The 15,785-nt window shown below is 38.0% G+C and overlaps 1 protein-coding gene and 1 long non-coding RNA gene across 5 annotated transcripts in view; both read right to left on the bottom strand.

Annotated features, from left to right (window-relative positions):
- Positions 1-15,785, bottom strand: part of Glurib (Glutamate receptor IB) — a 383,859-nt gene that overhangs the window by 343,380 nt on the left and 24,694 nt on the right. The gene's annotated exons all lie outside the window — the stretch shown is intronic.
- Positions 1-15,785, bottom strand: part of LOC143217878 (uncharacterized) — an 88,497-nt gene that overhangs the window by 48,513 nt on the left and 24,199 nt on the right. The gene's annotated exons all lie outside the window — the stretch shown is intronic.

Below are 15,785 nucleotides of genomic sequence, written 5' to 3'. Positions count from 1 at the left end.
AAAGTGAAAGCAGTTTAAAAGATTAACTGCAAAATTTACAAGAACTTTCTTCGCCGTCTTGCTCGATCCGTATTAAGTCGACAACAAGTCTCGGTAAGAACAGGACAGGGGTTGACGGCCGATCAACCGTTGCCTTTCTTTTTGAACCTAAACAGCGCTATTTCCGACAGCACGAACTTTTCAACACGGAGTCGGAAGTACGTGAAACGACACGCGAGCCCACCACGAGAACGGAAACTTCGCCGAACTATTTCATATTAATACACTGCAAGTACGGATTAAACTTTTCGAATGATTTAACCCTGGGAAAGTTGATCATCCGACAGAAGTTCGCAGGTCAATTGTGATACACACCGAAACTCTTAGCGCACGGTACTTCAACCTGGTTGCAGCATTCGAAAGTTGCAATGTGATCGTAGAGGCCAGTGGACGAATTTCTGCAACCGTTTCAAGGTCAGATAAAGCTCATCGCACATCTTTGAATTTGTTTTTTTATAATCTGTAAGACTGCTGTCATGAAAATATTTGGTCCCGTTTGAAAAACTCTGATGACCTTGAAATCTCCAAAAGGTGACCTTGAGGAAATGTTCTTTGCCTATCATCGCATTGTACCTTCGAACCGAATACTCTCTTCCTGTGTGCCCTTTTCCTGTTATGAAAAATGAGCGAGATATTTAAGATAGTCAAATTAGGTGAAATACCCTGCATATTAATAAATAATTGTTTCAAGTTAATCAATGTTATACAATTCGGGAAATAGTCTCTGAATATATTTTCATTTTATACCCAGCACTGCAAACATCTGAATCGCCAATAAAAGTCTTTATACGACGATTTAAGTAGAAACACCGAGCAATAGTCAGACATACGAGCTACAGAAAAATTGCCTATATTTAAACTGTGATAATTTCGTGAATAATGATCGCACGACAATAAATTCAGGTTCATTTTAAAGCTATGAGCTTCTAGTTTCGTAGTACATCTTTCATTTTATTCGGAGATTTTTTTTCATCCTGTAAAAAATACTATAAATATATGAATCTGTATTTTCATCAAACGTGAAAGCCAGGTAAACAAAAATGACCTCGATTTTATTATAAATCGGTGTGAATGTGCATCGTAGATCTAAAAATCTCTGAATATATTTTCATTTTATCATATTCAATTACTATCTTACCCAGCACTGCAAACATCTGAATCGCCAATACAAGTCTTTATACGACGATTTAAGTAGAAACACCGAGCATTAGTCAGACATACGAGCTACAGAAAAATTCCCTACGTGTAAACTGTGATAATTTCGTGAATAATGATCGCGCGACACTAAATTTGGATTCGTTTTAAAGCTAGGAGCTTCTAGTTTCATAGCCAATCTTTATTGAAGATTTTTTTTCATCCTGTAAAAAATACTATACATATATGAATATATATTTTTATCAAAAGTAAACGAGTGGTAAACAAAATGACCTCGATTTTATTATAATTCTAAAGCTGTAGATCTAAAAATCTCCGAATATATTTCACAACGTGATTGTTTTACCGATAAATAATTTCAAAATATTTATGATTCCTCTCTCTCTCTCTCTCTCTCTCTCTCTCTCTCCCTATCCTAATACATAATACCGTGTAATAAGCAACGAAATAAATATTCACGACTGTAGAAAGTTCGAGTGAAAATCAGAAATGCACGGTCGGTTTATGCTTCGGATTTATATTACGCTCGCATCGACGGTGGATGTATGACCAACGCTTCCGGCGGTCATGTCTTTTCGGACCACCGCTTCGTAAATAAGTTAAACACTCATGAGCATCGGTTCTGAACATGTTATTTACCGATCGATTCCGGAAATCATGTTTTACGAGCAAGATGTGCTCGGTAAACATCAAATTAAACATTAAAATAATCGATACATTTAATATTTTAGTTAAAATGTTAGGAAATAACCATTAGACCGACATATTTCTACACCATGGCTCATCGGTTTTATTGAAGAACATTTGATTGGAAATTGCAACATCAATGTATGATTGAAATATTTATTCCCGGATGCCTCTAGTTTGAATATTGGGTTTTATTCTTAATTTAACTGATTGTGAGTACACAAATTCAATCCGAAATGCAAATATAATAATGTGATAAAGAAAACAGTATTTCAGCTGTATTTGTTTGTAATGTACGATTTAATTCTTTGTTCGGTAAATATGGACATTGGTAGTTGCATTTGAGTGTTAATGTAAGTCAATGTTAATATCCATCCATTTTTTATATTGCGATTCCCGTGAAAAATTTGGTTTTTCAAAACACGACCATCACTATTTTGTCTACTAAGTGAATTATAATATCAACCGTGAATTGCAACACCAAAATATAGCGTTTCACTTCGGAGCGTGACGGATCAGACTCATTCACTACCCAGCAAATGTGTACGTGGTGCGCCAAAAGAAGTTTTCACTTAAAAAAAAAAATAAAGTGATAGGGAAGACATCTGTCGAATCCCGACTGCGAAGAGAAACGCGATGGCCGCAACGGAAACACTGTCGACGGACTGAAAATCCGAATTGGCCGTGTTTAATTTTCAGTCGGAGCGCCGGAAAAGGAATCCGCCATCTTCGCAGTCGTCGGTGCCGCTGTCTCGTTCCCTACCTCGTTCGTAGGACAATCATCTGAATTACGTCCGTTTACTATGCCGTAAGTCCATGCAGCAGGTTTGCAAAGGAAAGCGCGAGCAGACGCGCGGCGTTAATTAACGTTGTATTTACTCGAGCGGAAGTAGGCTGATGCATCGTCACTGGCCCGACTCGCTCCGCGACCTAAAATTATCTACAAATGAACGAAACCGCAGGAATTCCTCGGTTGAAAAGAGTATCAAGCCCGGGCCACATTGTTTCTCTTATTTTTTAAATTACTTTTCCTTTTCTTGCCAAACGACTCGATCGCTTTCGATATCGCGTTTTAAAAATTTCATTCTCGAAGAAAGAGAGAGAAAAGAAGTATTTTATTATGTACGTACATTAATGCTGAACTACATAAATGAACCATTATCCTCGCTTCTATTATACGAATTATGGTACTGGGCAACAATAATTTTGTCAGAATTGTGTTTTTAAAATTTCCTGTATTTGCTATATTACTTATAGCTAACAAACATTCTTTGAATAACGTATTCTGAATTTTTGATCGAAAGTAAAGGATCAAAGAACGACAGTAACAGAGATTCCAGTACCTAAAAATAGTGAGGTTATTTTTCTTGAATTTTTGAGGTTATGTGAGGTTAGAAACGTGAGAGCGCTGAGCGCAGTAAAGTGCGATTCCAATACCAAACCTTTATTAAGTATATGGTAAATAGTAGACCTGTCGTTTTCCTACCCTCGCTAAACAGTATGGTATGGTATGATGGTATGGCGGCATGCGACATTCTGCATGACGATAGACGCGATGAAGTTTTAAAACGTACGGTAACTCTTGGTACCACGGTAGGAACATCGTAAGGGACAATAAATCATCGTGGGGAAAAAAAGGGTTACCTCACCTCTTTTTCCCTTGGCTCTGACTTTCTTTGCGCCGATTCCACCACGGATTTAACATGGAATATTCATCTTGGCCTGTTTTCGCCCTGCCGCGTACGCCATCTCAATCCCACAGGCGACTTATTCCTGCAGCTTTGCCGGAGGATCGACTTTGAATTTAATGCGAATCGCTCTGATCACGAAAACTCGCCTTTTTATCGCGGTTAACGAATTCATTAAAAGCGACGAAAATAGTCTTCACCGAGGTCCATTATTCCCCAAAGTGAAACTTGAACTATTACATCGAGTGTAAACTAAGAATTTCTATTTCGATCATGTGAGTATGATTGAACATTTTTCGGTAATTTATCAGCAAGCAAGTTCAAAAATCAACATTCGAAATTCTGCTTTATTATGGTCTATATAACAGAAAATAAAACTTCGAAGAATTATGAACGATAGACGAGATTTTAGAAAAAGAAATTTTTTAAAAAGTCTAATTTCTATACTATCACGATATATTGCTTTTTGAAGAAACGTAATTTTATCTATAAAAGATATTGTTGAATTTCTCTTATTTTTTGATCCGCACAATTATTTAAATGTGCTTAGGTAAACGGACAAAAATGAACGTACACACGTAGAGCATACGGCAGCATCTGAGATTAAGTGATAAGCTCGCACGGACCGAGTCATTCAAGAGTATATCTCTATGCATGCGACCCTAAAAGTGTTCATTGTTGCTCTTTCCTCCAGGTTGGCGATGTACGAAAGTTCGTCGTAGTAACCTCGATTTGAAGAATGTGTCTCGAAATAACCCAAGGTGGTGCCTCAACTTTTACTCGAGCAAGAGAGCTGTAGGTTCAGGATTTGGATTCTAATGTACTGATAAAAATGTTGCATCTAGATTAAATAAATTGCTATCACGACAGCAATCTAAAAGCTATTCTAAATTTCAGTATGCATACAAAAATAATTTTGACTGTGTTTTATACCTCCGCAAATTTTATTCTAATTTAATTGCAAAATTTAATTACAACAACATTAACACTGAGTACATCTTTACATTTAAAATCCAGAAATTTCAATGTTCGCGAACATTTGCTATACGTAACCATGGCAAATAGTGGTTGATAATGGAAGCAACAAGCAAGGGATATTTTCATTTGTAATTCCGAAGGCTCGAATTTTTAGAGCCTGGAAATGTGTCGCTGCAAACGACAGCATCAAAACGCCTCAGGAAACATTTTTGTAACGCGCTAAACGCAACGGAGTACACGAAAATGACACTCGTTGCCGCATTTCTCTCTGGCACGCTCGTCTGCGTTTGTTACCCGTAAATGTGCGCATCTCCATGACCACGAGAATATTTTTTTTTTTAAATAACACAATGTATTGCTTTCGGCGATGGTGTCTCTCAGGCTAGGAATAGTTTTGCAGGTTATAAATATGTCACAGTGAAATTGGTATATTGCTTATCGTAGGAACGAATTGATTTCGGTACTAAATATATTAATTTCGATGCAATTTTGCATGGAGGAAATAATTAAACGCTCGTCACCAGCCTTGTTGATGTATAACGTTCAAAATGTTGCATCTTGGGTCAACATTGGAGAATTAATTATTGATTCCTTATGTTCTTATTTAAAGTGAAAATGTGTAATTTAGAATTGGTATTCTGGGAATTAGAAATGATTTCTTCTCACATCTTCAACAAAATATCCCAACAATGGGAACCACACATACTTTTCTACATGAGGCTGACACATCATTGAGGAAGACTACTTAAGGAATCTGAAGACAGAGACTTTCTATTCGCAAACGAGCTCGCGATCATGATTTTCACACAAATATAACGATTTAAATATCAACAAAGTATTCAGCGAAAATGAGAAGCGTTCCATTAAATTTTCGCATTTGTTTAGAGAAGCTGAAGTGAACTATTATTATTTTGTCCAGAATAATTTTTACAGGTTCAATCAATTTCATGAGCACAGTAGGTGTAATTACATATCGAATTACGGGTAGGTATCGTTCTTCGGGTTTCTAAACGTGCACCCTAATCTGATTGCATCGACGCAAGCTGATGACGCCGCACTGCCATCAATTTCTAATTAAATATCACGAGAGGATTTATATATGGACCATTGGCATGTGCAATGGCCTCATTTACTGACAAATAGCACCGTCTAAACGGATTCCGCTTGCACTATTCACTAAATCGATAAGCATCGAAGGAAGACAATATGTCGTCCGTGTTCACGCTGATTGGCGGAATTGACTCTACTTTTGTCGAAGGATCAATCGACTCCCATGGATCCGACAGCGGTGAAACTACTCTACATGATCAACTACCACTGAATTTGTTTAAAACTATTTCGAAATAATTGTGTCTCTGCATATTTTTCAAACATAAACAGAACTCAATAAAATCTCCACATTCTAAAATTCTAACAACCGTGTAAATTGTTAAATATATTAGAAAAATTCCAAAATCAATTTACAGTTGAAAATTATGATTATTTTCTTATGATCATTTCTCTTAGTCGTATTAATTTTCTGTGAAATTAATTTTTATAATTATGATATTATTCCCCTCCATAATATTAAATCGTGCAAATTTTCATATTAATTTAATGTTGTTAGTAGATTGTATTAAATTTTCTATAAAATTAATTTTTGTAATTCTAATATTATTTCCCTTCAATAATATTCCCATACAAAATTAATTTTTTTCAATTTTTCACCCTCAAGAAAGCTTCCTCATTTTCTTTATTATTTAGTGTTTTTAATGCACCGAATAAGTTATTATTATTACTTCAAAAGATAATTTTTTCCTGAGTAAAAATCCTTTAATTTTTAGTTTCATTAAATAAACCCAAGTTTTATATAAATTTTTCACAATAAATATAAAAATTCCTAAATTATTTCAAATGAAACCTTAACATTATTCCCTATAATATTAAGCTTTTATTACTATTTTTAAAATTAATAATTTAATATTAACCCCCAATAATATTAAATCCTCTATACAATTTTTGTAGTTTTAATACTACCCCCTCCAATAATATTAAATCGTGTACATTTTCATATTAATTTAATGTAATTATCAGAAAGAGAAAATTATTACGAGTAATATAAAAAGAAATACTGTCATAACTAGCAGATCGTCAAGGAAAATAAAAATTTGCTTCTGTCCCCAGAAGTACCAACATTGCACCTACCGAGCTCTCAAATGCACATAATTATAAACAACTACACATGCAAAATAAATCTGACGTACGACTTGGAAAATTCTCAATAATCAATCGAGCATAATACTCGACTGTGTGGTCCCCGATGTATCCCGTAAACCATCTTGTATCGAGTCCATCGCGCAAGAATAGCTCGCACGAGTGGCTATACTTGCACCGGAGGAACCCGCACTCCGGCAACCCGTTACACAAACCAAAAGGAACTTCCGTAAGACACGTAACGAGAAGTTCTCTCCGCAGTTTGTTATTGTTACGCCGATCCAGAGCAAGGGGCCACAGGCACGCACACACGTGCACGTGGTCCACGGAGGAACGTCGGTAGGCAGCCTTACGGTACGACCACGACGTATTATTCCTCCGGCATGAACGGTTTAATGGTGTCCTTCGGTTGTGCATTCACGTCTCAGAGAGAGAGAGAGAGAGAGAGAGAGAGAGGGGAGCGAGACACAGGTATATATGTATATGCAGGAATTGCGAGTACGTGAATTCATAGATGGAAGTGCAGAAGGTACGTGCCGGTACGCCGAACGGCGTGTGTACCTATGTGTGCGCCTGGTGAACGTGTGTGCGCGCGCGTAGAGTCGTGGAAGAGGTTGCACACGGGCACCGTATACAACGGGTCCGCGTGTAACTTAACTCTGTCTACCGTACACGATACCCAGCCTGGAAACTCGTTAGTGTATAGGTAGATTGTTCCAACGGACTTGCCGGCGCGGCGTTACCATTTTGCGAGGGGTTTGGAGGGAAGGTACGGACGGGAGGGAATCGACCTGGGAGTACGCAGAGGTGGCATAAGATAGGGTAATTGATTGCCGCGCGGTCCTACGTAGATTAATAATAGTCACCGTTATCATCCTGCTCATAGAGGTTTCACCCTACGCGCCACGCCGTGATACACGATACTTGGCTGCCACTGACTCGAGACACGTTTAATCGTGACACGCTCGTTCTACAACGCCGCGATACGTTTCAGTCGACAAGATTTCAGCCGCGTTTCTGTCAGCGGGAACTTTAACGCCGCTCAGACTGTTATTAGCTGCGACGGATGCAACTGGTGTGTCGTCGCCGCCGATTATTTCGACGGTTCCGACGTCACACCGCTGCGGTGTCGCCTCCGGGAAAAATTGTGGACTGAAGCGGGAACGTCGACATCACGAAATGATGGCCTTTAATTTTTCTTCGTTTCTTCTTATTGCTAGGATATATTTGCAATGTAGGTAGTTTTAATTATTATAGAAAGTGTCTTAGAATTAATGGGACAGGACGAGAATAAGCGAAATCGACCAACAGCTGTTCGATTGGTGGTTCTTCTTCGAGAAAATTCAACAATGACGCGTACAGTTGTATATACTCACGCGTCTGACCATGACCAACCTATTCTACTGATTGGGACTGCTAGAACTGTATCAATTAAATGTTATCTGCAGACAGCGGATCTTTATGCAAAATAAAAATTTTCTACCCGATTTGCGACCAACTGGAGAAAGTTATTTCCTCTCTTAAATAAAATAATATAGCAGTATTCTTAAATTCGTTTAATGCTTTTACTGTTTTAAATTACGCTTACTCATTTTTGTTATAAATGCATAAAATCCGCTGTCTAGTTATCTGTATCGAATCCATGTTTCGTTGAAATTTTAATTAACACGAAGTAATCTTGCACAAGTAACAATCGGTAATTGTGGCGCGGCCATAAAATGAAAAATTAGGATGTGAGAATGAATTATTCGGTATACTTCTGTTAAACAGCCGAGAATGGAGTCGGTATTGCGTCGCAGCGTTATCAGTGTAACTGCAGACCGCAAGTTTATTACATCGCGAGACAGATGAAATGTACTTTGAGGCCCCAACACAGCCCGCATCGTAGTAGTTGCCCGAGTTCCGATGAGTTCATAATTATCTACGGAAGCTCAAAGAAGCAATTATTTCTTGGGGAGTATCTCCGGGAAACGTAACGTATGAATTCATTAACGAATTAATTCGATGCGTCTACGTAGAGTAGAGAGCCGGAGCCGTGTTATCCTTATCATAACGTTGTGTTAGCGATGACTTAAGACACATGTTCCGTCAAGATCATCCAGCAACCAGGAAAATTAGTAGTTGCAATCGCAGTTGCAGCTACACCGGCAATTATGTGTACGCGGGATCGCGTTAATAATAATCTAGTGGCTACCTGGGGACTAAACACTAATTTGTAATCGTTAACTGCTATTAAGTTTGACCTCGCCTACACTCATCGCGCATGATCAACGACACCCATCCACAACAAATTTCCATCCGGTGCCATAATTTACAAAGTTCGCTATGATAACGCCCATGTAATTGTAACGAACGGAACACAGCGAAAACTAGTTTCCCCTGTCAGGACGCAGCGCGTCGGTCCGGTTTCTCGTGTTACAGTTCATTTCGCGTCGATACCAAGCAATACGTTAAAAGTGAGCGCACCCCCGATAATTTATCAACGAACTGTGCCGCGTACTCCCGCGACTAAAGCCATCCATTCACGGAGTTCTGTCAAGTATGGGCTAGCTAGCGTCGCGTCGGAATCTCCGCAGCTAATTTCGTGACAGCTCCCGGCGACGCGAGATATCGAAATCACGCAATTTACAATGCAAACTGCGGCATTTTCGCCGTCCGGCACACTTGCGCGCAAAGTTATCCTCACAATTAGTCACCGCTCCAATAATTATCCACATCAACGTTACATACGTTTTTCCTAATTGTGTCGTTTGTCGCCGCACGAGCTTGCCGCCGAAACGATGTTTTGCCGCGGCTCCCATGCAACTTTGAAAGACACGAAACTGATAAAAAGCTTCGATTTAGTCAACGCTCGGTTTAATTTTCAAGGATTTGTTCACTTCGCTCGCAAATAGCTACCGTCTGGTCCCATCATCAATCCACCGGATGTTCTAGAGGCATTCTCGATAGTATGCCAACACATTTTCGAACGAGGGTTTTTTTTCAATGTTTCATTTTCAATGGCTTGCGAATTGCAAATTAGGAATAAGAATTATTTGAGCTCGCATGTGTTATTATAATTAGAGATGTTGCAGCTGCTGCAGAATATTGTGAATATGGAAGACTCGGGGACGCGAGGAAAATATATTTTCTTCATCAACTTCATTTTATTCGTAGTCATCATGTATGTACGCATTGGAAAACCTTTGTTACGTCGGGAGAAATAAAATTCATGTTTCGACATATGTATTGTTATTAAATAGCAGGAGACTGGATTTGTTCAGAAGGAGAATTTATCAACATGGAGAAATTATCCACAAGGGATCTCACATTTCTCACTAGCTGAAATTTTGTATACACACTTGCTTCCGATGACAATAAAAGTGGAAAATAAAATATATAAATAAAACTTTTTAAAAACCACGCTTATATTAAAATGCACTAAAAAGAAGAAAATCATTTTTTTCTGAAAATGATTAATAATATTTTCCCTAAAAATTTAAAGGAATTAGTTAAAAGTTTCTTCTGTTATAAAATTAGTGTCGGAATAGATGGAAAAATTTAATATAAATTTAAATAAAAATCATGACATTAGTGGCTATAAAAATAAAAGCGTGACCCCACGCTTTTATTCATAGTCACTAATGTCATGATTTTATTTAAATTGATGTTAAATTTTTCTATCTATTCCGACACTAATTTTATAACAGAAGAAATTTTGGGGAAAAATATTATCAATCATTTAACTGGATTCGGTATTTTATGAAGACGCAGGAAGAAAATTATTTTCTCCTTTTTAGTGCATTTTAATATAAAAATAAAAAAACCTGAAACCGATTATTTTGACCGGTGATGGTAGGTTTAGTGTTAAAAATTGCTTGTAGTCTCTAAATGATGACTTTACAGCGGGAAGTCTCTTATTTCTCGAAAGGTGGACTCCACCGAGTCGCAGTTGTCTCTATTAAAGCAGCTGGCAATTGCGTGTGCGTGTGTTTGACGTAGATATGCGGGTACAGGCGCACTCTTCTAATATGCACTTGTCCGTACAGCAGAAGCCTCGTCCACCGTCGATGGCACTACCGACAACGGGTTAATGTAATCATTCCTGAGTGTGCCGCTGCTGGTATACGTGTCGCCGCATGCAGCTGCACCTGGTCTCTATGATCAACGTCATCTTCTCCTTGAGCACACGATCGCTAGAGGAACGGGGAAAGAGGGAAACCAGAACGAGGTGCGCTCTCGAGATGTGTAGCATCGTTCAAGTAGATACGTACATATGTGGGCATACAGTTGTACCCCACGTAACTGACCTCGTAACTGCAGCCTCGCTGCTACCCGTGCGATCGACACGTGCGAAACGAGTATTACCGGATCAATAATAAACCGGGCCGCTGAAAAATTCAACAACCATACATTTCCGAATCATTTCCTTAAACGAGCCACATTCTACGAAATCGTGCTGCAGATTTCATCCGCTTGCTTTGTTAGGACAATACTGAACAGAGGTTCCAGTCACAGATGTAGTTCTCAGTGATGCTTCTACCATAGCTACGAATAACATTTTATGCATTTGCAAACGAATAGGTAAAACAGAAAACTGCTGAGATATTCATTCGAAGAATTTAATGTTTCATCATTCACGACTTATTCGAGTTATTAAAACAAGAAATGTTATACTGATTCCTGAGTTCATTTGAAGCAACTTTCTGCTTTGTGAAAATGTTCTCTGAGGCTTTGTTAAAGAGATATTAACGGGACGATGGAGAAAATTTTCGTAGAGGAAAAAGTTACTCCTAATGACCTTGGGAACTCTTTCATGAAAGTGCAACATTTTTGAGACACCCTGTACATCACATTACGAGTACATAAATATATTCATCTGATGGTTAAAATGAAAACCATTCATGCATAAATTTCTGCGCAAACATATTAAAAGCAGGCATTTCCTTCGCAATCAGACGATCAAACTGTAGTACGCGAGTGAAGGGTTCACTGCACAAAGTATCGGGCCGGCACTCGTGATCTAATCTGAGCAGAGCTGAAAATTAATTTCACATCGAGAAATTTTCCGCGTGGAATATTACGAAGTATGTCACGGTATTATGACGACGCTCTAAATACGTTCCGGATGTGCCTTGTATGTACAGGACACGTCGACAGTCCTCCAATTTACCCTGACCATCTACAATTCGCCCATCCACCGGCAGCTACTTAATTAATCGTTCGCACGGCTGGTAATTACTTTCATCCTCTCTAGTCAGGCACCAGGCATAACCTGGGATTCGAATGACGGCCATTCTGGTAATTAGACATCGTTCGTGTGCACGCTAATGAGATGTCCGATTCTTTGACTCTTCGAACGAACTTTTTAATTGTCGACTTACGAGCTGCTGCCGGTGAATTTCCAAAATTAGCTTGACAATCGACTACAAATAATTAAATACATTCAATGCAAGGTAATTATTACAGATCTTATCACAATTATGTTGTGAATTTTTATCTTTGTAGTAGAAATACACTTTGCATCATTTTTTGTTGATGTCGTGATTTTTCCACCAAAACAACTAACGCCAATATGACGCCAATTGGAGTCACATCTCCGCCATTGTTTGCTCCCCGTAAAAAGGTGACTGGATACTGTCCGCGAGACGATGAAAAGTGATTGTTCCCGAAGTTCCAAGTAATTTTGTGACGTCCTTTTAAACCCCTTCGCTTCCATCAGTCAAACTTTTCAGCCGATGGCTTGTTCTCGTACAAGTCGGTCGTTCTAAGCCTTCCTTTTGTCCCGATAATAAATGATCGCGAGATACAACGACAAGGGACTAACGGATTAATCCGTCAGTCGATGCCAGGCATATCTGTCCCATGTTTATAGCGGATAGCAGAAGAAGCGATGCTCCGCGCTTTATTAATGATGGATAACAACGAGTTCGCGACTGTAGAACGCCCTGCTATCGAATTGCTCGAAAGTTTATCTTTCCCTCGCATTCCACGCTACATTACTTCTCAATGCTCACTAATTATCGCGTCGTCCCACCGTTGCTTTTATTTCTCGCGCATTGTAATGCTGTAAAAGAGTCGCGAGGCACGATATCGAGTCCGGGTGAAAAGACCATTGCCAATCTCTAAGTGGCTGTAACCCAATAGTTCACTTAGGTGTTAATTGTGAACTTTCTATCAGTATAAAAAAAAATTACCCATAAAATTATCTTTCTTCGGGAAAAATTTGTCCATTTCAGAATTATAGAATGTTTATATGCTGCAGCTGGCGGGTATGTTTATACTTGATTCTCCTGGAAATGATCGAGAAATGCATACTATGAAAATGAAAGAGGAGAAAGTTATTTTTGCAATTAATGGTGCCTGTAATCTTTTTTCATTTGCATTATTTTTTTTAGAAGTGAAGGTCACCTTATATTTTTTTAATGGAATGCATTGTTTATACCATATGAAAACATGTGCCAAAACAACATGATAACCTCCAAAGTCACGCAAGATCAGAAATGCTTGATGCTAAACAAATTTAAGTTGACACATGATTTTATGGAATGGTAAAAATGGTTTCTCTACAGTTTTCATATAGGAGAATTCCAATATCTCGTCCCCAATATTCTGTTACGGCGCGGGTATGATCAAATCGATAATGTGGTTCCACGTTTTGCAACTATTCACTAAACTAAATTAATAGACCTGACATTCCAGTTACAAATAACTTGTGCAGTTTACAGTTAATTGTTAGTCTAATATTATGTGAATTAAATAGTACTGATATGGATATCCAATCAAGAGGTTCAATGTAAATGTATATAAATTAATATTGCATAATTATATACCATTGGTGTTAAATTAATCTGTGTATTAATTTCTTCGTTTCTGGGACAGAATGAAAAATATGAAATCGGGTTAGCATATGTTTACAAGTTAATCGTTGTACACGGCTATGTTTCATTAATGATACACGAATTTAACTGGACTTTCATTAACACAGCAATTTTATTTATAAAAACCTTTCTCACTTTCAAGTATTAAATTCAGTCCTGATTAAAAAACTCTTTTCGCTCTCTCCTATTTCCCTCTAGACATTTATTACTTATCCGAACGTTTGAAATATAGATTCAAAAATCCTTAAAATGTTGGCGTACACTATTGGGTTCAGGATTATTTATTCGAGTAAGCAGCTGCATTTCAAAGCTATATTCTGATTTAGAAATATAAACTGGAGTACTAAAATGCTTCAATTTGAATGACCCACTCCGAACATAAAAACTCGACAGTTTTCATGGAAATGAAAATGGTCCCCAGGGTATTTCTCTCGTGAAAGTTGTAGAAATGCAAAGCTTCATGAACTTTGACTCCGTTCTCCTTTTTTTGAGTGTTTCAGGGGTTTTACTTTCGACTTCGGAACCTACACAGCCGTAAATACTTGTCTTAACTACTTCTGCTTAATCCCCTTTATACTCTTAATTAATAAGCTCGGCAACGCGAGCGTCTCCTTATCAGCCATTTAAAGAGAACACCACTCTATTCATTCCGGTTTGTGCATTACACATCTCACATACTCTGTACTATTTCATTTTCATACAAGATCTAACATTGTCTAATGCAAATCTTGATAAGTAGAGTTTAAACAAAATTTGGTACTTTATCATCAGCATACACTCGTACGTTATTCTCAACCATTTTTCTATAACAACTTCTTTTATTATTTCTTATTTAGAAAATATTACGATCTCAAGTTATGTGTAAGTAATTATTTTCTCTAGAAAATCATATATCAAATAAAGCTTGTTTAGTATCAAGCATCTCCGACCTTTCTGACCTCGTGTGACCTTCAAGCTACAAGCTTTAATATTGTATAAAAAATGCATTCCATTTGAAAGATTAAAGGTCGCCTTCATTTCTAAAATAAAAATAATGCAGACAAAAAACATTACAGACAACAGTTTAAACTTTTTTCTCTTCCATGTTTCAAAAACGCTGGCTACTACTACCACCCTGTATTTGATCAGCGGATCACTGGAAAGTCATGAGAAAGTATTGGATCACTTTCGTCCACTGCAAGCGATACTCTAGCGTCATAAGTTTCTCCATCTTTCGGCGAACATAACATTGTGAATAATTGGTTGCTCGGGTAACTGTTGTTTATCGCCAAATGGAGGAGCAGCGTTTCTCCCGATAGACTCGGAAGAGTTTCAAGAAGATTCCTCGAGTCGGACGACCGAGGTGGAGTGGTCGCGAAAGTTCGAACTAGACTTCGCACTCCGATACCGATTGCTCGGAACGTATTTTCTTAAGAACTTTCCACGAACACACATCCCGAAATCTGTATTCTCCGAGGGGAACGCAAAACGTCGATGGAGTGCACACGTCCGTAGACATATTCGATCTGAGCCCCGAGCCGCAATGCGGTGTGGCGAGGATAAATTATTTCGCGGAACTCAAAAATGTTCGTCGATCCATTTAGCGGTCAGAGAACAACGAACCCCATCATCGGAAATAGGAATTAACAATTTTCCACGGTTCCCATTAAAAGCCAACTAACCGGCCAATCGCAATCGGTGAATATTTTATTGGTGGCGAGCCGTGAACACAGCGCGGGAAAAAGGCAAATCAAATATTTCGCTTGTATTCGCCGACGAGCATAACAACATGGATATTATTGATTACTTTCGCGTGAAACGTCTATTTCGTATAATTCGCTCTCTATACAACTCTCTGTGTATTCGTTATTTCTACTTTTTATCCCGACTAGAATGGTTTTTGTTATTAAATGAGAATTTTTATGCTTATAATACCGTTGCTTTATTGTAATAATTAAACGTATGCAAAAGAATTCGTTTAGTCTCGTAGAAAGTTTCGAATGATAAAGAGCACTTTCATTTTATTTTTGATTTACTGAAATTGCACTCCGAGAATATGAAAATTAATATTTTTGTGATTAGTTAACAAGCCTGAGTAGGAATCAGTGAACCCAATCTTCTGCTAATATTTTTATTGTTAAATGAAGATGCATCATTGCAATAATTAAATTTTGGAATGATAAATTGGAAAGATAGGGCTAAGGTA

Source organism: Lasioglossum baleicum, chromosome 18 (assembly GCF_051020765.1).
Source record: "Lasioglossum baleicum chromosome 18, iyLasBale1, whole genome shotgun sequence".
Lineage (NCBI taxonomy): Eukaryota > Metazoa > Arthropoda > Insecta > Hymenoptera > Halictidae > Lasioglossum > Lasioglossum baleicum.
Note: the sequence above shows the minus strand (reverse complement) of the source record. Positions and strands in the feature narration are given on the sequence as shown.